Source organism: Culex quinquefasciatus, chromosome 1, assembly GCF_015732765.1.
Source record: "Culex quinquefasciatus strain JHB chromosome 1, VPISU_Cqui_1.0_pri_paternal, whole genome shotgun sequence".
NCBI lineage: Eukaryota > Metazoa > Arthropoda > Insecta > Diptera > Culicidae > Culex > Culex quinquefasciatus.
This window is the reverse complement of record NC_051861.1, coordinates 107,889,808-107,916,023: the sequence shown is the minus strand read 5'-3', so window position 1 is coordinate 107,916,023 and position 26,216 is coordinate 107,889,808. Positions and strand designations below refer to the sequence as shown.

At 34.7% G+C, this 26,216-nt stretch overlaps 1 protein-coding gene across 5 annotated transcripts in view; it reads right to left on the bottom strand.

Annotated features, from left to right (window-relative positions):
• LOC6036989 overlaps window positions 1-26,216 on the bottom strand; it is a 201,934-nt gene that overhangs the window by 42,689 nt on the left and 133,029 nt on the right. The gene's annotated exons all lie outside the window — the stretch shown is intronic.

Here is a 26,216-nt window from a genome sequence, read left to right as displayed (position 1 = left end):
ATTAAACTTGTTTCTTAGTTACTAGTGGTGGCCCTCTTAAACCTTGTGGTTTCGTCAACGGATCCACAGGCGTGTATCGTTCTTTTTGCGACAAGACTCCGCCTCCCGGGTCTGCTAAGTGTGAAGGTATGGGCACGGGGAGAGGGCACCGAATACCTATATTTACTTACTCCGCCTCGGGATTCGAACCAGCGATAACTATAACCTAATTTAATTTATTGCTCCCCCCTCAACCTCGGTCAGAGCCGACAGACAAAAATTTGAAAAATATTTGCATCGGTTTTATTTGCTCCATGTATTTTTGGGTCAAATACAAAACTTACATTCCAATACATGATTTTCAATTCAGTCTTTATGTTTTGATTCTCTATGTGTCTATAATATTCAAAGAACCATTTAAATGATCTCAAATTCATGAAAAAAAGAAAAACCAAGCTGAAAAATACAATTGAATTTGATAACACAACCATGTTAATGTACCGCCAAACCACAGACAAACGAATGTAAATCATTGATTTTTTTAAATAAAAAAAAACCATCAATCACTTTATCTCAGAGCCATCTAGTTGTGAATTCATACGACGCAGAAAATGTGTCGTGCATTCAATATGAAGCAACCTTGAAAGTAACTTTCAAACGCGTGCAAAATTAACTGTGGTGAATTTACAATTTTTGTTGAGAATTGAGGTTTTGCAGCGCGACTGCGTTTCAAATGTAGGTGGCGCCAAAATGAGGTTACTTGCCTAAAGTCGTATGCCTTTCTGTCGATTAAAGATCAAAATCGCTTATTTCTCATGATTCCCTGCATCAATCTTCATGAAACTGGTTGCAAAAGACGAGAAAAATTTTTTGCTTTAAAATAATGAACATCAACTTTTGGGCGCGCAAAAATTTGTGACCTTTTTCTTTAAAAAACATGTTTTGGAACACGAAAAAATGAGTTTCCCCGTATATATCAATGAAATAAACAGTTATATAGTTGATAACAGATGTGTTAACGTATATTCAACAATTTGTATTGATTTTTGACAGACTTTCTTGCCAAATAGTCCAAATTACTATCTTTTTCTAAATCTACAGTTTTCTCATAAAAAAATCAAACAAATATTGGAAAGTTGTACACCAAATTGTTGGAAATAATTTTTCTCATCCGAATCCGGCATAAGTTTTATAAAAATGTTGATTAGGAAGGAAAAAAACACATTTTTTCTAAAAATCATAGGTTTACGCTATTTGTTCATAGGTGGCGACACGCGTCTTTTAGCTTTGCTGCAAATTCTCTATTATATCACTCAAATTGGTCATTAAATCATTGGGTGATGGATAGAATAATAGTAGTTTATGCAACAAGTTGCAAAAAGAGGATTTTTTCAGCACGAGTCGTACATTTATCCAACGAGGTTTACCGAGTTGGATAAAAACGAAGAGTGCTGAAAAAATCAAGTTTTGCAACGAGTTCCATACAACATTTTTTGCAATTCCAAAAAACACACACTGAGTGAAATTTTATGTCAAATTTGCATGTATTTTGTCAATAAATCGTTTAAATAAAAAAAAAAAAAATGTTGAAATAGTAGTTTATGCAACAAGTTGCGAAAAGAGGATTTTTTCAGCACGAGTCGTACATTTATCCAACGAGGTTCACCGAGTTGGATAAATACGACGAGTGCTGAAAAAATCAAGTTTTGCAACGAGTTCCATACAACATTTTTTGCAATTTCGAAAAACACCCATTGAGTGAAATTTTAAGTCGAATTTTCATGTATTTTGTCAATAAATCGTTTAAATAAAAAAATGTTGAAAAGTGTTACTTTTCGAAACAAGTGCTGAAAAGTTCAACTTTTCAGCACCCATTTCAGTGCTGAAAAGTAGAACTTTTCAGCATTTATTTTGAAAAGTGTTGCTATTCGATTCTGTTATTTTTGGTACAGAAAAGTAGGCTATTTTGTCGTTCAAGAATGACAGGAAAAGTAAATTGTTTCACGACGGAATTGCAAAAAGTGTTACTTTTAGAAACAAGTGCTGAAAAGTTTTGCTATTCGATTCTGTTATTTTTGGTACAGAAAAGTAGGCTATTTCGTCGTTCAAAAATGACAGGAAAAGTAAATAGTTTCACGACGGAATTAAAAAAAAAAAAGTGATTTGTTTGTACGTTGTTGTACAGTCTACATTCAGGCTTATTACTGCGGGTGCTTAAATACCACACTCTGGAGTCCGTTGTCTGTGTTTCTTTTGAAGCTGAAACCACCCTATCACGGATTAACTCGCACAAGTTCACGGGACAGTTGAGTTGTGCCCACGCAAAGCCAATTGAAACGACGTGTATTAGCAGCAGCAGCAGCAGCAAACTCCAGTCCGCACTCCGCTGGTCCACCAATGGCTCAATGAATATATGCAAATTATTGATTTTTTTTAAACTCGAAGCTAGGGGATAAAAATATTTGTTTCGCCTACACACATTAGTTTTCAGTTTGTTGTCTTTGATTTTACGGTTTGTTTTCACTGGCCGATGGTGGCGGCTTTGGCTCTCTAAGCTGTGGCTGAATTGGCTGATCGACAGAGCGCGCGGCCGAGTGTCAAGATTGTTTGTAGTCAGATCATGTTTCATCTTATCGCGGGATAGTGGCAGGAAAGATCAGTTTTTTTTTGCTCTCGAGTTTCGCAACTGGAACTGTTTGACGAGTTGAATCATTAGGGTAAGATTTTCTTGAACTGAGTTATGATTAGTCACCGTGCTTTGACACAAATTTCGAAAAAAGTTTTTTGGTGAGATTGATTAAATATTTCTAATTTTTCACATTTAAAAAATTACGTAATACTTTTATAAAAAAAAAGTAAAGCGCAGTAGCCTAAATTCAGGCTTATTTTGATTTAGATAAAACTCTGTTGTCTGTGGTCTACGATGATGCGAACAAAACCTTTTTTTAACTTTCATTGGACTTTGTCAAATTTTTGAGGGTGAATGCTTGCGGCACTGCCATAAATTAAGACAGAGCCGTCCTTGAAGATTTTGAAATGAATTAACTTTGTCGGTCACTACAGTGGCAGCTATTATACTGTGATTATTGTTTTGTTGACATGTAATTATTATGAGTGCGGAGAATTTTGGGGTAGGGCATGCCAGTTTTGGATATATCAATTAATTTTAGCTGCGATAAAGGTACTACATTCTCTGACCCCAACAGCTAACATAGCATTCACGATTGGGTGGCGCACAGCTGTCTGGCCAGAAGAAAACGCGACTTGGCCGCATGTCCCACTTTAACGTGGTTCCAGCAGAAATGGTTCACACACTCCGCTCGCGTGATATTGGGCGGAAACTAGTTTTTATTTATTTGCCAGGCTACTAGTTTAAGGCAGCTTCAACAGCAGCTGTTGATGCATATTTGAAACAAATGACCGACTGCGTGAATTGATTTGAGGTTGGGGTTTTCGTGTTGCGTTTCGAATACCGTGGGAAAAATTTGGTGTAGTAGCTGCAATGCAGAAAAAAAACGAAACATTTTTAAGATCCAGAATTGGCTAACAAATTCAACAGAAAGTCCTAGAAAATCATTATGGACAAGTTGGTACACTGGTACAAATAACTTTTTGCCTGGATTCTAGATTGTTACCAGCGATGGAGAGGAAGTATAAACTTAAAATCTGAATTTTTAAATTAAGATTTTTTTACATTGGTTCCTAGACTACATGTTTATTTTTGAAAAAGTTTTAAAATGTCTTAAAAACTAATCAGTAAAAAATATCAATGCATTCCCAGACAAAAAGACGTAAATCTCTTTTGAAATGCATAAATTATGAATTTAATGGTCAATTTGAATGATCAGAAATTCACCACTGAAATTTCAACTCACCACGGCTTATGCGGTGCGTTTGGCAGTTTCTTGAAACTGAGTGCACGCACGCTAGAGAGCGTTCTGTTATTACGTAACGAAGTTGGGGGGAGGGGGTCGAATACCGTGTTACGCACCATACTTTTTTTTTAAATTTGTATGGAAATTTTGTTACGAGGGTGGGATAGGGAGTTCAAAATCCAATTTTTCGCGTTACGTAATAAAATAACGCTCCCCTACCATACTTTTCGTGTGCTGCGTGCGCTCACAACTATGTGGATTTAGTGAGGAGTGACTGATGAATTTTTGGTGAAAATTTTCATCGATTAACGTCTGTTTGTCTGTGATACATTGTTCAAGTTTTGCCTAAGAACAGGCTACAATCCTGCTCAAATAATTATTTTTTTCTTTATTGCAGCATTTTTTTTGTCTCCAGAGTTATTTGAGAAATCGATGCTGGTATGCTCTCTTGAACGAATCTTGTTGGGATTTCTAACTAGATAGTGCAAAAGAGCACATGGCCATCGAAATGGTAAACAAAATTAAAACAATGTTATTGGTCCAATGTACAAGTATAAACATAGGGTCTACACTGCTCGTTCCTAATGTAAACATCAACTGGTCGAAAGAACAAAAGGTTGAAATAAAAAAAAAACAAAAAAAAATCCTTCAATATTTCTGTGGATATTTCTATTCTTTCAAAATACATTATTCTTAAACTAATTTTAAAATAAAAATAAACAGATGTCTGTCTTATTTTTTTTATTTTTTGCATTTTTTTTCTAGTAAAATTTTGGATTTTTTTAGTTTTGATTCAAAAATACAAATAGTTTGTAACAAAAATTATGGTGCATCAGACTCTGGTTGAAAAGCTAACGAACTGGTCAAAGTAATCCACATACAAACAGAAATAAATCTCTTTTCAAATCTCTCATTCATCAATTTAACGGCCAATTCGAATAACCTGAAACTCACCACGGCAAAGTTTAATTCACCACAGCTCATTTTCACGCGTTTGACAGTTGGTTGGAACTGTATTGACGCGCACCCTACCATTCCTTTCGTGTAGTGCCTGCGCTCAAAACTTGATGGCTCTAGTGAGGGGTAATTGATGTAGGTGGCGTCACTAGTGAGGTTACATACCAAAAATCGAATGCCTTTTTGCCGGGTTTGTGCTTCATCAATCGATTATTTCTCATGATTCCCTGCATCAATCTTAATGAAACTGATTGCAAAAGACGGGAAAACTTTTCTACTTTAAAATAATGAACATCAAATTTTGAGCGCGCAAAAATTTGTGAACTTTTTCTTTTAAAAACATGTTTTAGAACTCTAAAAAAATAGTTTCCCCGTATAAATCAATGAAATAATCAGATATTTAGTTGATAACAGATGTGTTTAAGTACAATCAACAAATTTTATTGATTTTTGAAAGGTTTTCTTGCCAAATAGTCCAAATTACATTCTTTTTCTAAATTTATAGTTTTCTCATAGAAAAATCAAACAAATATTGGAAAGTAGTACACCAAAATGTTGTAAATATTTTTTTTACCAAATCCGGCATAACTTTTATAAAAATGATTATTTTGAAGGCAAAAACACATTTTTCAAAAAATCATAGCTTTGCGTTATCAGTCATATGTGGCGACATTAGGGTGCCCACAATATGGGACTTTTTCTCAAAACCTCGCTCCACAAGCTGGGCCAATTATGAGCAAAATTGGTCAAAATTTACCCATTGATACTCGAAGGTGAAGTTTGTCAGGGAAAAATAAAAAAATGTATGGGAAATACAATTTTCTTAAGGTTTTCGCTACAACTTTGTAGAAAATACCAAAACTGTAAAACTCAATCCTGAAAAGTTATTAGCGATTTTAAAAAAACATTTTTGTATGAAAATCATTTTTCATTTAGGCTCGGGTATCAATGGGTTAATCTTAACCAATTTCGCTCAAAATTTGCACAGATAACCCAATAACCCGTTTTCCGCTTGTGGAGAAGGGGGCCATTTTTTCTGGGAATCCTAGGCGACATGCGTCTTTTAGCCTTGCTTCAAACTTCTGTAAAATATTCAATGATTTACGTCTGTTTGTCTGTGGTTAACTGAATATCAATATCACGTGGCAATGTTTTCACGAACGATGAAATTTATTTGAAAAACTTAGACCAGTATTTTGCTTTCAATAAATTTTACAATATATATCTTTGAAATTTCCAATAATTAAACCAAAGTGTAACATCGAATTACAGTGTTGTCAGAGTTTAAAATTGAATACACGTCAACATAGTTATAACACTAATTTCACTTTTTTGCTCTAAAAGGCGTCATCAAACTTGTAACGACACAATAATACCAGCTATTCAGTGCTTATTATAGCCAGTTAAATGCCAAAAAACATAATGATTCAAGACAACCGATTTGCCATGGGAAAATCGCACGCACAGCACTCATCAGAGTCAAAAGTCAAGCATCTCATTTCATATTTAGCGACGACGACCAAAACTTCCGGTCATATTTGTACTGCACCGCTTCCCGATCCGGATAAGCTTTGTTTGTAAAATGTTGATTTTTGTTCGTTCACAAAACTCCTCACTTAAGGTATAATGTCACGGCCGCCGTCGGCGGCGGCTGGTCTGTTGATTTTTCGCGCATCTCTCAACACCACCACGGCGGGATCATCATCGTTTCTGGCACATAAAAGGCATTAATTTTGCGTTTTTTTTTTCTTCAATTAAAACTGTGGTGCGAAAATGGTCCGAACTTGAGGATGACTTCCTCACCCGGTCTTTCTTTCTTTGTGATCATGCTCACAATTTATTAAGCGTGTTTCGAGTAACTTCCAGGTTGGGTGACTTCCAAGAAGCGAAAAAAAACGACAATCATAAAACAAATCACAGTGATGAGATTCGAGCCGGTTCGTCGCTTGTGGGCGGTTCAAGTTCTTTGTCACCAGCAGGGGTCTGCTGGGATGATATCTTTATGAGGGATCGGCTTGGTTGATTGTCGAAACGTTTAGGGAAAGGTGAGCCTTTTGGGAGGTAACACAGATATTCAAAAAAGTGAAAAAAAAAAAAAAAAAATATTCGAAAGGATTGTTGCAATTTGGGACGACGTTTTTGGGCATTTCAACTCAGACAGTTTTCAATGGCTTCGATTCAATTTCATTCAAATTCAAGTCATGACTCCAACCAAATGCAACCGCTACTATAACCCTCAATTGATGGTCTCTTACGATTCAATTGGTGGTTTCCACATGCAGAGATGTTCTATGCCGTGTTGGGTTGCACAAACCTGCATTCTTCCATTGTTTATCTACGGTTTTTTGCTGCTTCAATACCGATTGTGTACACTACTTCTTCTTGGGGGCATCGAGTAGGTTTCACTAGATTCAAGAAGCAAAAAATAGAGTCATGCTTCTATGCAACACCTACCTCCAACGTCTTCTGTGATGATACATGAACAGCTTCTTGAGTTTTTTTTTCACTTGGATGTTGCCTTTTCTAAAGAATTCTCACACTTCTCACGTGCATGCTAACACTTCATGGTATTTTTGTTGCATGGCTTAAATAGGCAAATTTGTTTACGATGAGGAATTCAACAGTTTTTGTAATTTGAAAATTTTAAACTGATAGATCGATATACTATCTATCAATTTATCAATTTATCAATTTTCAAATAATTAATTTATCATTTATCAATTTATCAATTTATCAATTTATCAATTTATCAATTTATCAATTTATCAATTTATCAATTTATCAATTTATCAATTTATCAATTTATCAATTTATCAATTTATCAATTTATCAATTTATCAATTTATCAATTTATTAATTTATCAATTTATTATCATTTTATCAAAAAATAAGTCTATAGAATTACGTGATAAAAATATTTGAAAGGAAAGATAATTATTTCGCAGTTTATTTACTAATTGTAAACTTGATCAATAAAGTATCAATCCCACTTTCAACAAACCATAAAACAGATTCTCCATCATAACTGTAAACATGCCTCCCCACCTCTTGCAAAACGATACTCTGTGAAGACAAACACGTCAGCTGCAAAAGTATCTCTTTCGACTAAACAGGTTATAAGGTCATCACCAGCAGTGCCGGGACCAGGCCAACATCATCAGCAGCGAGGATGCTGTATCAGTTGCTCATACTTTTTTTTCGCTGTATTTTCCCCCATCTTCATGTTCCCAAGAGAGTTATGAAGCCCCCTCCTCCCCCCTTTGGGGAGTCAACAAAAGAACACCGTGGACGACCCCGGCGCGGCGAAAGATGTGTTATTTGAGTAGCAACGCTCTAAAGTTGGATGGGGTAAATGGGGTACACATTCGTGGGATTAGCGAATGCACTCAGTTGTGTGATAAAATGATTCGAAATTGCTGTACAAAAGATGCTCAATTTCAAAGTAACTCAAAAATCATTTTTCAAACATTCCAGTTCAAAATTGATAGAAACAAAAAGGGCGCAGAATATTAGAGGGTTATATCAGGGTATTCTAGCTTTAAAAGTGTAAGGAGCAAAGGGAGCGTTATTTTATTACGTTACGCAAATTTGTATTTTTTGACCCCCTCGTAACAAATTTTGTACAAATTAAAAAAAAAAATGAATGGAGCGTTACACATCCTTGACCCCGAAGCGTTCATTAATTACGCAACGGGAAAGAATGGCTTTTGACCGCCTCGTAACAAATTTTCTATACATATTTGAAAAATAAAATAATGAAGCGTAATACAGCCTTCGACTCCCCCTACTGCGTTACGTAATATAAGAACTCTCCTTTTAATTAATTTTCTTTTCTTTTGCTTCAGTATTTAGAGTATTTAAAGTATTGAAAGTATTTAAAGTATTTAAAATATTTTAAGTATTTTAAGTATTTAAAGTATTTAAAGTATTTAAAGTATTTAAAGTATTTAAAGTATTTAAAGTATTTAAAGTATTTAAAGTATTTAAAGTATTTAAAATATTTTAAGTATTTTAAGTATTTTAAGTATTTTAAGTATTTTAAGTATTTTAAGTATTTTAAGTATTTTAAGTATTTTAAGTATTTTAAGTATTTGAAGTATTATAAGTATTTTAAGTATTTCAAGTATTTAAAGTATTTAAAGTATTTAAAGTATTTAAAGTATTTAAAGTATTTAAAGTATTTAAAGTATTTAAAGTATTTAAAGTATTTAAAGTATTTAAAGTATTTAAAGTATTTAAAATATTTTAAGTATTTTAAGTGTTTTAAGTATTTTAAGTATTTTAAGTATTTTAAGTATTTTAAGTATTTTAAGTATTTTAAGTATTTTAAGTATTTAAAGTATTTAAAGTATTTAAAGTATTTAAAGTATTTAAAGTATTTAAAGTATTTAAAGTATTTAAAGTATTTAAAGTATTTAAAGTATTTAAAGTATTTAAAGTATTTAAAGTATTTAAAGTATTTAAAGTATTTAAAGTATTTAAAATATTTTAAGTATTTTAAGTATTTTAAGTATTTTAAGTATTTTAAGTATTTTAAGTATTTTAAGTATTTTAAGTATTTTAAGTATTTTAAGTATTTTAAGTATTTTAAGTATTTTAAGTATTTTAAGTATTTTAAGTATTTAAAGTATTTAAAGTATTTAAAGTATTTAAAGTATTTAAAGTATTTAAAGTATTTAAAGTATTTAAAGTATTTAAAGTATTTAAAGTATTTAAAGTATTTAAAGTATTTAAAGTATTTAAAGTATTTGAAGTATTATAAGTATTTTAAGTATTTTAAGTGTTTTAAGTATTTTAAGTATTTTAAGTATTTTAAGTATTTTAAGTATTTTAAGTATTTTAAGTATTTTAAGTATTTTAAGTATTTAAAGTATTTAAAGTATTTAAAGTATTTAAAGTATTTAAAGTATTTAAAGTATTTAAAGTATTTAAAGTATTTAAAGTATTTAAAGTATTTAAAGTATTTAAAGTATTTAAAGTATTTAAAGTATTTAAAGTATTTAAAGTATTTGAAGTATTATAAGTATTTTAAGTATTTCAAGTATTTTAAGTATTTTAAGTATTTTAAGTATTTTAAGTATTTTAAGTATTTTAAGTATTTTAAGTATTTTAAGTATTTTAAGTATTTTAAGTATTTTAAGTATTTTAAGTATTTTAAGTATTTGGAGTATTTTAAGTATTTTAAGTATTTTAAGTATTTTAAGTATTTTAAGTATTTTAAGTATTTTAAGTCGCTCTCCGTGTACGCACGAGTGCAAGCAGCAGTCAAGTGCTCAGTGCTCTATCGTTTTTTTCGAAATTTTTCGCCGTAATTTACCGTGATTAGCCGCGAGTTTGCTCCAACAGCATGCCAAGGGCCGGCCGTGGCCGTGGCAGTTCTAGTGCGGCCTCGAAAAACCCGCGAAGTTCGTCTACCGGCCGTGTGCAAAAAGGTAAACAAACCAACGCCGCGTCGACCGCCATCGCGCCGGGGAGTGTGTGCGCCAAAGGATTCGACCCCAAGTTATTACACCCTAATTACCGTGTCCAGGGCCGCAGCCCAATAAGGCTCCGTTCAGCTACTTTCGGCAATCCGTCGACCGATGGCGCTTCAACATCCGCCAACATTCCCACCAGTAACAAGTTCGCGAGACTGAGTGACGAGGAAAGCAACAACAACAACACCGACGGTAGCACTACCGACGACGACGACGATGGTCGTGCACGGAAGAAAGTTATTTCGCCAAAAAAAGTAATTACTCCGAAGGAACGACGACCACCACCAATTTTCGTTTTGGACACGTTGGCGGACGATGTTGACGAGCAGCTGGAAGGCCTCGTGTACTGCCTCAAAATAGGTAAATCGTCAGTGCAAGTGTTCACATTTGACCAAAAGAACTTCGACCTGGTTGTGGAGAAATTGAAGCGTCAAAACTTCAAGTTCTACACATTCGACCCCGTGCAGAAGACCGCTGTTAAGATCGTCTTGCAGGGGTATCAAGACCGCCCGATCTCCGTCCTCAAGGAGCACCTCTCGGGTGTCGGAATAACGCCGCGAGACATAAAAGTCCTCTCGCGGAAGACAACCGTCACAGGTACACACACACTGTACCTGTTGTACTTCGACCGCGGCACCGTCAAAATTCAAGACCTGCGGCGGACTAAGGCGTTGGACGGTTTTTGGGTAAACTGGCGGTTTTACTCCAAAATCCGACGGACGCAGCGCAATGTCACCGTTGCCAGAAATTCGGCCACGGCTCGCGGAACTGCAACCTCCGGCCCCGCTGCGTGAAGTGCGGTGAGTCACACCTCTCGGAGGTGTGCGCACTGCCACGTAAGGCGGACTTGGGGAAAACGCAGAACAAACCAAGCCGCGCGTAAAGTGCGCGAACTGTGGCGGTAACCATACCGGTAATTACCGCGGATGCGTCGCGCGAAAGTCCTACCTCGAGGAGCAGGAAAAGAGGAAGAAGAAAGCAGCAGCATCCCACCCTTCTCAACGAAGTACGAGCGCAGCCGTTCCTGCAGCTGGCCAGTGTACGGTTCCAACGGACAACCCAGCGTTCCCTCCTGGATGGGGGCGGTCGTTTGCAAGCGTGGTCGCTGCCGGTAGCGGCGATGCGGCCCAGCAAGGAGTCACCGGGAAGATCTCTTTACCCTGCCGGAGTTCTTTGCTCTCGCGGGAGATGATGACGCGGTTTCGGACCTGCCGTAACAAGGCGGAGCAATTTCTGGCCCTCGGGGAGCTGATGATTAAGCACATCTATAAAGGATAAAAACTGTGATCTAGTTTTAAGCTTTTTCTATTTCTATCCCCTTTCCCTTGCAATTTTAGTAAGTTTTTTCTTAACTTTTCTTACTTTCGGTAACCCCTTAACTACAAGCAACAATTGTTCCAATATGGATTATGATGTAACACACAGCTGAAAGGAACTCCAAAACTCTGTTTTGTACCTTAAAAGAACTTATTGTATCTGATTATTCACCAATAAAACCGAATTTGAATTTGAAAGTATTTTAAGTATTTTAAGTATTTTAAGTATTTTAAGTATTTTAAGTATTTTAAGTATTTTAAGTATTTTAAGTATTTTAAGTATTTTAAGTATTTTAAGTATTTTAAGTATTTTAAGTATTTTAAGTATTTTAAGTATTTTAAGTATTTTAAGTTTTTTAAGTATTTGAAGTATTTTAAGTATTTTAAGTATTTTAAGTATTTTAAGTATTTTAAGTATTTTAAGTATTATGAGTATTTTAACAATTTAATGTTTTGAATTGTTTTAAATATTTTAATTTTTGCAATATTTCAAGCACATTAAATATTCAAAATACTTGAATTTATATATTTAAAGTTTTTTAAGTATTTTTAGATTTTTTCTTAGTATTTTAACTATTTTTGTAATTTTAGTATTTTAAGTTATATAAGTATTGCGGTCATTCAATCTCAATCTTTCAAAACGAAATTGAAATCAAAATTTCCAAAAATATAACTAATCTCAATTTTTCTTCGAATCGGATCTTTTCTTCCTTCTTGCCTTTTTCACAAAAAGTGACAAAAACTGCCATCACGACCTCCGACACTAAATTGATTTTTGCTCAGAAACAAATCATATTTTCATTGTTTCTCAGTAAAAGAACATCTAGGACGTGCAGATGAACAATTTGAAGTATGTTTGAAACTGATAATTTGTTAATTGAAAGAGAAAGGATCGATAACGGCTTTGTTTTTAATTAGGGCTTGCGACCTTTTGAAAACTAATCCGAGATATGTATCAACAGTCCCACCCAATTTGAGCATGATGTGTACGTTTAAGGTGGAATAATCCTAAGATTTTTTTACACTAAAAGGTAATACAAATTTACCTTAAAAACGGAGGAATTTAGATTGTTTCACCATAATTGTGATATTTTTTAAAACATTTAAAATTGTAATTATAGTTTGTTCAAAAAATGACCTAAAAATTGTAATTTTGTCATCTGAAACATATCATAACATTAATTAAAAGGTGCAGGTGGTATGTTACGCATGACCAATATGAAAAAGAACTTTGCACTAAGCTCTTGAAATTGAAACTTAACCGAGATTTATAGTTTGTGGCTCTAACCTTATGACAATTGTCATGTCCAGAATGAAAAACCAGTAAGTTTGATAACCATATTGCCCAGACTTGTATAGATCCTCCGCCCTCGACCTAACGGATATTTTAAGAAAGGGTTTTGCTTATTTCAGTGAGTTGCCATCCAGTGGACATTTTTTAGGGAAATTCAAGAACTGTTTTCCCCCATTTCTTTTTTGTTACACAAATATTACAAATTTCGATTAGCGCCTGAGTGCACCTGCCCCTCACCACAAGGGTCCGAAAAAGGAGGACACCGAACCAAACCTCACTTGGCTTGAATCTTGTATGATGGAAGGAGAACAACGCCCGTCGTTGCCTCGACTGCTGCTGAAAGGTGCCAAATGGCCACCTAACCTATCTTAGGCCCTAGCGGACCAACCCTTGCACATTCTCCTGTCCCACGGCGGAGACGAAGAGAGACCCCGTCCAGCGGCTGGGAGGTCGGTCGCGCGTCGTGAGTGGGTCGTGAGGGGGAGAGAACAAAACATGATGTTTAGGGCACGATAGACGAGCGAGAAATGCCCCATTTCTAGCGGGAAGGAAGGCCATAATAATCTGTAGAAAGAGTGCCACAGGTACAAAGGTTCATCTGCACAGCCAGGGCCACCCTCCCACTAAACTACTAACTGCTGCTGCTGTAGAGATGAAATGATAAAGGCCTAATTGGGTTAACGCTAAAAACAGTCATTTAAGGCACTCTGCAAGAAGAAGGAGGAGCGAAGATTGTTCCAGGAAGATTTGAACAACGGAACACTTGCTGTGAAAATTGACCTGATTTTTTTTTCCAGCGAGTAATCAAAGTGTCCTGGCAATTTTCTCAGAAGATATGAAAGTGTAGATTTGTTGAAGGTCTTCTTGTTTAACACCAAATCATTTTCAATTAAGATATGAGAGTCAGAATTTCAAACACTTGTGAGCATTCTATTGCCTTTTGTTGGACGTCAACGACCGAAGCGACGAACCTGTTTTTCGCAAATTTAAAAAAAAATAGCAAATTGGAAATTAAACATTTTCAAATGCACGTGCACACGCTCTAATCAAAAAGAAAAACTAGCAATCAATGAAACAAATGAATCGATAGTTTTTTCCCACCCCCATCTCGTAAAATGGCGAAATTGTTCATTGACCAGCCAATGGCCGTGGTCGGTCACGAGAGTGGTCGCAGTTTTTCGCACCCCGGGGGCGCCAGCAGCTGCAGAAATTTCCACCCCAGGATTCGAGTCCGCTTTAAGTGGTCGGCATCATTATGGGGGTAATTTGCATTTGTACATCGACAGCAGCAGAAAACAATAACAACTTCTGAACTATCTTCTCAGCGAAAAAAAAACCTCTCAAAGACGCAGACAGCAAACCAACCAAGAATCCCCGTGAAGTTTGGAGTTGGGAAACAGACTCGATTTGTTGCTTCGCAGCAAGAGTGCAGCCAAACCTGGCAGACGGTGGGAGGACTCCGCTGGAATGTGACCCACAAGAATGCAGCGTCTGATAGAACTCCCCCGCACAATGTTGAGAGATGATGAAAAGTGGTCGTGTGCAGTTGAGTTTGAGGTGGCTTTGGAAGGTCGGGCCAAGTTCTTGTGGAGGACTTTTGAGATTGAGTGATTTTAGCCGAAGACAGTAACATTGAATTAAAAATAGTAAAAAAATAACTAACTTATTTAAATCTTCCTAAAATCGACTTAATTCAACCATATCATGTTAAATTTTCAATTCATTCATCAAGAAAATATTTTTTTTTTGTTGAAAAGGTTGCAAAGTATCAATACTCAATTTTTTTTCACAAAATGCCGTAATTTATAATGTACTAAAATTTTCATTATTTGCAACATGGGTATCAATTCCAACTCATGGAAATTTTATATGCTTTTGCAAATTATTTGAGTTTTATTTTTGACAATACTACAAATTCCACAAAGTACAGTATTTTTTTGAAAATACTCAAATTTATAAAATTTGCAATATTGAGTATCAAAAGAAGTGAAATTTTGTATGTTTTTTGTAGAAATCTAAAATATTCACTAAATACTATTTTTTTCAAAAATACTGGGTGGGTTTGGGTTCAATCAAACGAAGCGAAATTTGTCATGAATAACATAATAACAAAATGTAGAATTTTTTTTGAAAATCAAATTTAAAAATATTGGAACATGGGATGCGAAATTTTGTTTGCATTTTCACTTCATTGGAGTTTTTTCAAATCTTAAATATTCACAAAATATCGTATTTTTTTTCAAAAATGCTCAATATTTCATAATTCGCAATATGGATTGTCAAACGAAGCAAAATTTGTCTTGAATTATAACATTACCAGACTTTATTTTTATAATAGAACACTCGAATTTTCAGAAATACCAATTTTTTTCGAAAGTACACAGATTTTCATTTGAAGCGAAAATTTGTTTGATTTTTTACTTTATTAGACTTAAAAAATATATTTTTTTTACAAAATATAGTATTTTTTCAAAAATACTCAAAATACCCAAACGAAGCGGAATTCTGTATGAATTTTCACTTTATTAGAGATCTTATGTAAACATCTAAAATTTTTACAAATTACCGCATTTTTTTAAAAATGCTCAATATTTTGTAATTTGCAATATGGATTTCAATCGAAGCGAAATTTGTTATGCTTTTTCACAAAAAAACGTATTTTCCGCAAGTACTCAAATTTTCATAATTTGCAATGTGGATATCGAACACTTTATTAGAGTTTTATTTTAGACAATACTACTACTTTCACAAAGTACCGTATTTTTTCGAAAATACTCAGATTTTCAAAAAAAAATATTGGGTATCAAACAAAGCGAAATTGTGATGCATTTTAACTTCATTATAGTTTTTTTTTGTAAAAATCTAGAACATTCACAAAACACCGTAATTTTCGAAAGTACTAACATTTCCATAATTTGTAATAAAAAACGGAATCGACGAAACACCTTATAATGTGGCCCTCTTAAACCTTGCGGTTTCGTCATCGGATCCACAGGCGTGTATCGTTCTTTTCGCGACAAGACTCCGCCTCCCGGGTCTGCTAAGTGTGAAGGTATGGGCACGGGGAGAGGGCACCGAATACCTAAATTTACACTTAGCATTTTTGCGTCCGCCTCGGGATTTGAACCGGCGACCTCTGGATTGTGAGTCCAGTGCGCGGTCCGATTGATCCACACAGGCAGACAATAATTTTTAATAACATTTCCATAATTTGTGTCAAACGAAGTGAAATTTGCTATGCATTTTTACATTATCAGACTTATTTTTAAAAATAAAATACTCGAATTTTCACATAATAAAGTATTTTTTCGAAAGTGCACAAACTTGCTCAATATTTTGTAATTTATAATATGGGTGTCAAACGAAGCCAATATGGGCAAAGCAAAATTTTCACATCTTTAGACTTTTTTTTTGTATAAAATACTGATATTTTTTTGAAATTTTAAAATATTTCATGGACAATAAGCACTTTTCGGCAAGAAATGTGTCTTTAAACCTGTAAAAATTTCCAACAATTTTTCTTTGTTGCTAGCAGCCTCTCCAAGATTTTTTTTTTGAAAAATAAGTTTTCCGTCGAGTTTTACTTCCAAGATGCCAGATTTATAAAAAAACGAATCTCGATTCTTGTAACTTCATCTGGAAGGGTTTTATTTTAAAGATTTTTGGACACTTTTTTCTTGAAAAAGTCAATTAACATTCTAGAATGGTTTGTTCTTTAATTTTCAAATAAAATAAAATTCAAATAAAAAAATCATGATCTCCTCCAAGCTTGAACATTTTAGCCCACCTGAGCCTCCTTGTTCTATCTGGTAGCGCAATAACTCTTGTCCAAGTGTCCACCCCGCGAACAGTTAAGACTCGACCCCATGGGCGTTGCGAGGTCGACCGTGCGCGTTGTAGGTCGAGTTGTTCTGTTGCAATATGCACTTTTCAGCTGTTTCTCGGAAGGAAACCGCCCGGCCAGCATTGCGTCAATCTTTCTTCGCCGTGGAAAGGCGACAAAGCATGAAAACAACCAAGAAAAAGGAAAAAAAAAGATCTGTTGCAAATCTGGTTTCGCTCATATACGTGTGCTTGTGTTCAAGCCGAGTGCAAAGATCTTTGGCCGTCGTCGTTTTCCTCCTGGCCACGGTTTGGGTTTTTGCGTAAGGCGTCAGAACAGGTTTTCCGCCTGGACGGGTTCCGATCGGGACGGGGGCCAACCAGCGCAACAACTGGCCGCCGCTGCCAGACAAATTCTAATGGTTTGATATGCTAAATAAAATTTATAAAGTAGTTTGTAGAGAGAGATAGAGGTCCCAGGTCTTTGTGGGGTAACGTGGCCGAGGTCGTTGCCGAAGACGGTGAAGGACCTTGCGTTGCGTTGGTTGGTTCGAGGTTTGTCTAACCGTGGATTGGGCTGCTCGGAGCTTGGGAGAATTGCTCCAATATAGACAAGCCAAGAGGGGGCAATAAACCAGCACGGACATGAATGGGCACTTTAGGGGGTAGTACAAGATGTTGAGATTGATAGAGAACCAGCAGTGCTTTTTGTAAATTTGGTTTCAAACTGCGCAGTAATTTCCTTCATCGTGGTTTGGCATGCTCAAGTATACTTAAGTATAATACTCAATGAAGTTTTTTTTAAACAATCAACTAAATTAAGATTAAAAAATCAACATTATGAAAAAATATTGCAAATGTATGCAACTCTGTTATTTGATATTAAATTCATTGGAATTAATGAAGAAAATATCAAACTTAATCGCCAACCATAAAGTTTCAACCTATACTATAAAATTTAGTTAGTATACTTAGCAACTGGCTATCCTTTTTTTAAAGACGTACCTGCAATGAAAAAAAAAGTAGAAAAACTCCATTAGTTGATGAATACAGAATTTGACTTGAATGTCAAATTATTGTGTAAAATGGTAGATCCACCCTTTCTCTTCAAGGTTAAATTTGGCGAGTCTGTTAATATTATCAAAAGATGTGAGAATCCTGGTTTTAACCCAAATCTAATGTGACACCTAAAAGTATTTTTTTGCAATTCGTAAAACTCTTTACTTTTCCTGTCATTCTTGAACGACGAAATAGTCTACTTTTCTGTACCAAAAATAATAGAATCGAATAGCAACAATTTTCAAAATAAATGCTGAAAAGTTCTACTTTTCAGCACTGAAATGGGTGCTTTTCAAACATGAGTTTTTACTGAAATTTGTATAACTCAAACGTATTTGAGCAATTCTCTAAGAAATCGGTCTTTTTCTTAATTTTAATTGTTTGTATATTTTAATCCGGCTGAAACTTTTTTGGTGCCTTCGGTATGCCCAAAGAAGCCATTTTGCATTATTAGTTTGTCCATATAATTTTCCATAAAATTTGGCCATACGAAAATGATATATGAAAATTTAAAAATATGTATCTTTTGAAGGCATTTTTTGATCCATTTGGTGTCTTTGGCAAAGTTGTAGGTATGGATATGGACTACCCTGAAAAAATGATACACGGAAAAATTTGTTTTGATGATTTTTAATTTAACTTTTTGTCACTAAAACTTGATTTGCAAAAAACACTATCTTTAATTTTTTACATTTTCTGATATGTTTTAGGGGACATCAAATGCCAACGTTTCAGAAATTTTCAGAATGGGCAAAAAATCTTTGACCATGTTATGATTTTTTGAACTGATTTAAAAAAAAAAACGGAATGCTGGTCGCAAAAAATTTCAACTTCATTTTTTGATGTAAAATCAAATTTGCAATCAAAAAGTACTTTAGTGAAATATTGATAAAGTGCACCGTTTTCAAGTTATAGCCATTTTCATGTAACTTTTTTGAAAATAGTCGCAGTTTTTAATTTCTTTAAATAACTGCACATGTTTGCCCACTTTTGATAAAAATATTTTTGAAAAGCTGAGAAAATTCTCCATATTTTGTTTTTTGAACTTTGTTGGTACCACCCTTAGTTGTTGAGATATTGCCATGTAAAGATAGAAGAACAGGAAAATTGATGTTTTCGAAGTCTCACCCATACAACCCACCATTTTCTAACGTCGATATCTCAGCAACTGAAGGTCCAATTTACAATGTTAAATTATGAAAAATTCGTGAAATTTTCCGATCTTTTCGAAAACAATATGTTCAAATTTTCAAATCAAGACAAACATTTCAAAAGGGCATAATATTGAATGTTTGGGCATTTTGAAATGTTTGTTCCGATTCAAAAAAAAATGAAAATATTTTTTTTTTCGAAGAGATCAGAAAATTTCACGAGTGTTTCATAATTTAACATTAAAAATCCGACCATTAGTTGCTGAGACATCGACATTGGAAAATGGTGGGTTGTTTGGGTTAGACTTCGAAAACATCAATTTTCCTATTTTTCAATCTTTACATGGCAATATCTCAACAAATAAGGGTCGTATCAACAAAGCTCAAAAAAGCAAAATATATTATCAAGAGTGGGCAAACATGTGTTCTAATTTAAAAAAAAATGGCGGAGCACTTTATCAAAATTTCACTAAAGTACTTTTTGATTTCAAATTTGATTTTACATCGAAAAATGAAGTTGAAAATTTTTTGCGACCAATATTTCCATTTTTTGAAAAAATCAGTATTGATTGAAAATTTTTTTTTGATTTTTTTTTTTGAAAAATTCATAACTTGGTCAAAGATTTTTTGCACAACCTAGAAATTTCTGAAAATTTGGCATTTATGTCCCCTAAAACATATATAACTAAAATTAAGCTCTAGTAACAAAAGGTTCCTTCCATCGGATGAGGAAGTAAAATGTCGGTCCCGGCCTTGGTTGTTAGGCCGTTTAGTCATTCCAGGTGTAGGAGTCGTCTCCATGCCGTAAGTACAAACAACACACCAAACCAAGCCTACTCCGGTGGAATCGCTGGCGGCGGTTGGACTCGCAATCCAAAGGTCGTCAGTTCAAACACTGGGGTGGAAGGTTCCTTGGAGTAAAAAGAGGTTTGGGTGCTCTCCCCATTCAAGCCTTCGGACTCCTAGGTTCGAGCAGAAACTTGCAATAGAGACCACAAAAGACCCGGGGGTCGTTAATGTGGATGGTTTGATTTTTGATTTTTTGAACAAAAAGTTAAATTAAAAATTTGCATTTTTTTACCTACAACTTTGCTGAAAACACCAAATTGATCAAAAAATTCCTTCAAAAGATACAGATTTTTGAATTTTCATACATCATTTTTGTATGGACAGCTGCCAAATTTGTATAGAAAATTATATGGACAAACTAACGATGCAAAATGGCTTCTTTGGGCATACCGAAGGCACCAAAAAAGTATCAGCCTGATTAAAAAATACAAAAAAATCGAACTACCGAAATCTGAGAGAATTGCTCAACTGATTCAAAACGTGAAATTGGTTTCAAATTACAGTGCCATCCCGTTTTTTTTTACTTTTTCTCTATTGTCATAAGTGATGAATGTAATAAACATTGTTTTTCTTCTTTATTGTTAATTGAAACCCAATCCCAACGCCATCGTATTTAGGCATCTAAAATTAAACAAGATGTATGGTGGCATGAGAAGTGTCAGGGATGCATGAATCACTTTGGTGATTCTGTTTCGCACTCTTTGGAAAAATAATTCTTTGAAACACGAACTTGAAGCCCAAAAATATTTCGAAAATCTAAAAAATCGTAAAGGTAATTAAAAATGACCAATGTCAAAACACCCATTTTACGGGCTGAATCCCACTAAAAATTGATCTGGCTTGGTATGCTTTGATATTGGAACTCTGTATGCCATCAAGGTTATGCCTGTTATGGAAGAAAAAATAACCATAGTTTAAACCACTCTAATCTGAAATTAGAAACCAATTTAAAACCTTTAAAAATGGCACAACTCTGAATTTCGATTTTGGATAAATTGAGAAAATTACAAACGACTACCATTACATCAAATAAGATTAACAGATATCAACGCATCGTGCCAAAAGTACCCAGACAGGCAGAAATCAAATGACACGCATATCAAAGATATGTATATGTAACAACTAGCCCCAGCAATTAACCATATCAAGTTGCATAAAACATTAACCTGATTCCAATGTAGTGCCGAGTTACACTGATCATCATGATCGTCATCGTCGTCGCAATTTGAAACTCTCGCAGATAAGTCAGCCCGGCTCAGTCTGACGAGCCATATCAAAGCCCAGTGACCAGCAGCAGATGCCTTAATTATGCGATGAATAATTAAATTTCACTCTCAATCATTCGAGAGCGGCGGCGGTGGCACCTGACCGAAAGCTGACCGCGACCGCGGTGGTTGTGGCCGATTGATTGTTTTTTGTTACACTTTTTTTTTGTTTGTTTATTGCACTTTGTTGCTTTTGCTTCTGCTGCGGCTGGTTTTTCGATTTTTCAAGTTTGTTTTTGTTATTGCTTTTTCCTCCCCGTGTGGTTGGCTTTTGGCTTTTCTTTTTTGTTATCTCGCACTCTCGCGCAGTTTGTGGTTTTCTCTTTGCGAAAATGAAGGCATGACTCATCCAATGGGAAGTGTTAAATATTTATAGAAATTATTTATTTTCACAGTGTAGCTAAAAAAAGGCTAGCAAGCAGTCAAGTGTTGGCTTAAACTGGCCTAAATTGGGAGAAATTATTGAAGCTTCTTCGATTAGCACAGGCCGTTTTTGTTTATTTTTTTTTTTGTAAAATAGTTTTAGAATTGAAATTTTAGAAAATTTTAATTTTATCATCTTAAGATTTTTTTTTAAACTTAGCTTAAATAGTTTAAATTTGAAAATTTTAAATTTGATTTTTGCAATTCCGTCGTGAAACTACTTAGGGGGAGAGGGGGTAATATGCACCCCCTAAGGGAAAACTGTGATTTCTCAGCCATTACAGCATTACTGTGGAAGAATTTTGTTCGATTTTCTAAACCAACTATTATTCTTCGTCATCTAGGTGAAAAAAGTCTTTAAAAACCTCAAAATTGTTCGAAAACATAAAATTTCTAAAAACATTTCTGATTCATTTCAAACAACCATGCGGGGCAATATGCACCGCAACATTGGGGCAAAATGCACTACAACAACGGGGCAAAATGCACCAAAACATGGGGCAAAATGCACGGGGTAAAAGTAGTTTTCACTAGTCACCACTAGATGACACCTCTGTTTTTACCAAGGAGCTTCACAGCGGTGCATTTTGCCCCGACTACGCTTTTTGTAGAAAATTTACTTAAAAATGCATTTTTGATGTTGTTGGACTCATCTGTCTATAGAATAATGAAGATTATGGCTAAAACTATCTACCTCAAAACTTACAATATCAATAAATGCTTTCTATTTTGCCCAAAAATCATAATGAAAGTTCAATGAAAATTAGATGAAAACACAACATTTTAATTTTTTGCAAATAACTTAAGCTGATTTTATACTACGAAGCTCAAATTTTTCCAGCATGGTTTAGCAATAATAAGCTTCCAATTTCTATGAATTTTTCCCGAACAATTCTTCCAAATTCCGAGAAAAGCAGGGGGTGCATTTTGCCCCGGGGGTGCATATTACCCCCTCTCCCCCTACTTTTCCTGTCGTTCTTGAACGACGAAATAGCCTACTTTTCTGTACCAAAAATAACAGAATCGAATAGCAACACTTTTCAAAATAAACGCTGAAAAGTTCTACTTTTCAGCACTCAAATGGGTGCTGAAAAATTGAACTTTTCAGCACTTGTTTCGAAAAGTTACACTTTTCAACATTTTTTTATTTAAACGATTTATTGACAAAATACATGAAAATTTGACATAAAATTTCACTCAGTGTGTGTTTTTTGGAATTGCAAAAAATGTTGTATGGAACTCGTTGCAAAACTTGATTTTTTCAGCACTCTTCGTATTTATCCAACTCGGTGAACCTCGTTGGATAAATGTACGACTCGTGCTGAAAAAATCCTCTTTTTGCAACTTGTTGCATAAACTACTATTATATTGATAATTAATCATAGAATATTTTGTATTTACAATAAAAACCACGTCATTATGTTCAAAATCTGTGAAAAAAAAATCACATAACTTTATGACCAAAATCGCCATAAATTCCATCGAATTATGCCCATACCAAGAAGGCACGCATCTCGCGGTGTTACCCCATTTATGCCGTTAGCCACCGTTCGAGTACTTCGTCAATTGAGACTTGTGAGCGATGTGGCAAAGGTCCGTTATTCCCACCTGGCACCCTTCGAGGCCACCACCTCTCAAACGCCTCGTCGTGCCGGCAATTTATGGCCAAACCAGAATGCACAATGTGTGGAATTATTGTGTGCAGTGTGGCTTCTACCTCTATCCATGGTACGGTACACACAGAAAGGGGCGACGAAATTCAAACTAACCTAAGTGAGCTCTATTAAGCGATGATGGATCTTGTGAATGACGACGAACGACAATTAACCTCGGGGGCAGAACTGGGCGTTGGGATAGGTTAGGGTGGAGAGCAGCAGCAGCCAGACCTGTTTTTATTTTTAAAATGCACATTTTTGAAATAAGTTATTGTTATCTTTTTAAAATAACCACTTCAACCAAAACAACGTAAATGGGCCAAAGACAAAGTGTAAACAAGCAGGCTATCCTGCTCACCAAAGTTAATAGTAGCATTAGGAACAAGCACTTTTTGTTTACACTTTCTTATGGGCTCATTAACATTGCTTTGTCTGCTTTGTTGTTTGTTAAAAGTGTCATTTCCAAAAAATATTTTAGTTACGAGCAATTCCAACTCAAATCAGGAATTTTTCTGGTACTTTTGTACCCGACTCTCTCCGATTTCAATTAAACTTTGTAGACATGTTATCCTAGACCTATATAAGCCATTTTTGTTAACATGGAGCCAACTGTACTCGAAAATATCATTTGAGAAGGGCGTAAGGTATTTAAATATTTTTGAATTTTGTAATTTAAAAATTACTGTATGTCGAAGCCATTGCATCGTATCAAAAAGTGGTCCAAGACAAACTTGTAGGAAATTGGATGGGCTTTCTGAAAAAAAATATACTGAAACAAAAATACACGCCACTTCTATGAGATTTTTCAGTTTTCAAGTTTAAAAGTTAAATTTGATGGTGATGTTACGATTTTTTTCGCTCAAAATTTTTGAGGAAATAGCCTTAAATGTTACAAAAAGACTCACGAAAAATGCAGGATGTTATGTCTCTCCTAAAAAAAAATACAAAAAGCATTCACTACATCTGTTTTCCGGAGCATCGGAAAATTGTATAGAAAAAGTTACGAAAAATCATATTCTGATCATGGGAGGCTGAATAAGCAAAAAATAAAAAAAACGTCAACAAACAAAAAAAAAGGCAGAACGAAGTTTGTCGGGTAAGGCTTGTTTTTTATTTACGTAAGCTTATTTACTATCCAGATTTCTACCACTCTGAAAAAAATATTCTATCTACAGTTATGAGCAATGTAATTAAACTTATATCTGAAAGCCCATACATTTAATTGAAATGCTGTCAAAGACAAACTTATGGGAAAATCTCATAGAAGTGGCGTGTATTTTTATTTCAGTGTATTTTTTTTTCAGAAAGCCCGTCCAATTTCCTACAAGTTTGTCTTTGACCACTTTTTGATACGATGCAACGGCTTTGAGATACAGTAATTTTTAAATTGCAAAATACAAAAATATTTAAATACCTTACGCCCTTCTCAAATGTTATTTTCGAGTACTATTGGCTCCATATACACAAAAATTACTTATATAGGCCTAGGATAACATGTCTACAATGTTTCATTAAAATCGGAGAGGGTCGGGTACAAAAGTACCAGAAAAACTCCTGATTTGAGCTGGAATTACTCTTACATAAACTTGGATAAAAAGACTAATCGAATTATAAGCGACAAGCGAATGTTCAATGTTTAAATCGCTGTGAAAACTAGAGTTGATTAAATTAGGTTTATATACGTACTCTTATGATCTCCCAAAAGTGTGCCTTATTTTAGAAACAATAATTTTCCACAAATTACCAAACCGCTTCGGAGTCGATACATGCATCAAACATGTTGCTTAATTATTCCGTGTCACGCTTGTCGTAGCTTGAAATAAAGCTGTTTGCCACACCTCGGTAGCTCTACGGTGACAGACCCTCCCCCGCTGTACAGCCTTTTTCCATGTCAACTCAACACAAATGCCAGATTAAGGGCGCTTTGGATTTTTAAAATGGGAAAATCACCATGCTCCAGTATCGTTTAAAAAAGCGAAACGCCTGACATAAAACCAATTTCTAACCTGCAGCGCACGCCGCGACTAAATCTGACACATTTTGGAAAAAAAAAAGAAGAAAAAGACCAGCCCTCATCAACTTATTAATTTACAATCCCGAGCAGACGGAAATAACTTGGGAAGGTCAGTTTTTGATATTGTGAGAAGATCGAAATATGTTATTGGGATGATCGGATTAGTTGTTAAAATAACAAAAATCAATAACAAAGATTTGTTCGAAAAATAACTTAAACTGTTATTATGTTGTTATTGCAATAACAAACCAATAACACAGAAGGAATCATGAAGGAATAACAAGATTTGTTATTTTGTGCGGAGAGGTGAAGCAGCATAATAACAAAAAATGTTATTGAACTGGTATGTCTCCATAACAAAAAAAGTTATTGTTTTGGTTTATTTGTAATTTGCAAATAAACCTGCAGTTATCATAACTCCTTTGTACTAGTCAGAGCTGCAGAGTCGGGTACTTCCAAGCGACTTTGAAGACAACTCGAACTCTGGATGCAGGATATGACGTCAACGCTGACTTCAGCTCTCAAAAAATACCCGACTTCACAGATTCCGACTCCAAGTAAAAGTTGCTGAAAATTTGCTGAATCCCATAGTTCTAACCATCATCATCCCATAGTTCTAACCATTTTAAACAAAGTCCTTTTGAGGGTATATTAAATAATTAAAAAAATCAACATTCAAAATTTCAACTTTTTAGAATAATTTTAGCTTAAGGACCCCATTTCATGGCCAAAATAATGACCCTGACGAAATTAGACAAAATTATCCCATAGTTCTAACCATTTTAAACAAAGTCCTTTAGGGGGTATATCAAATAATTAAAAAAAATCAACTTTCAAAATTTCAACTTTTTAGAATAATTTTAGCTTAAGGACCCCATTTTATGGCCAAAATAATGATCCCGACAAAATTGGTCAAAATTATCCCATAGTTCTAACCATTTTTAACAAAGTCCTTTAAGGGGTACATCAAATAATAAAAAAAAAATCAACTTTCAAAATTTAAACTTTTTAGAATAATTTAAGCTTAAGGACCCCATTTCATGGCCAAAATAACGACCCCGACGAAATTGGTCAAAATTA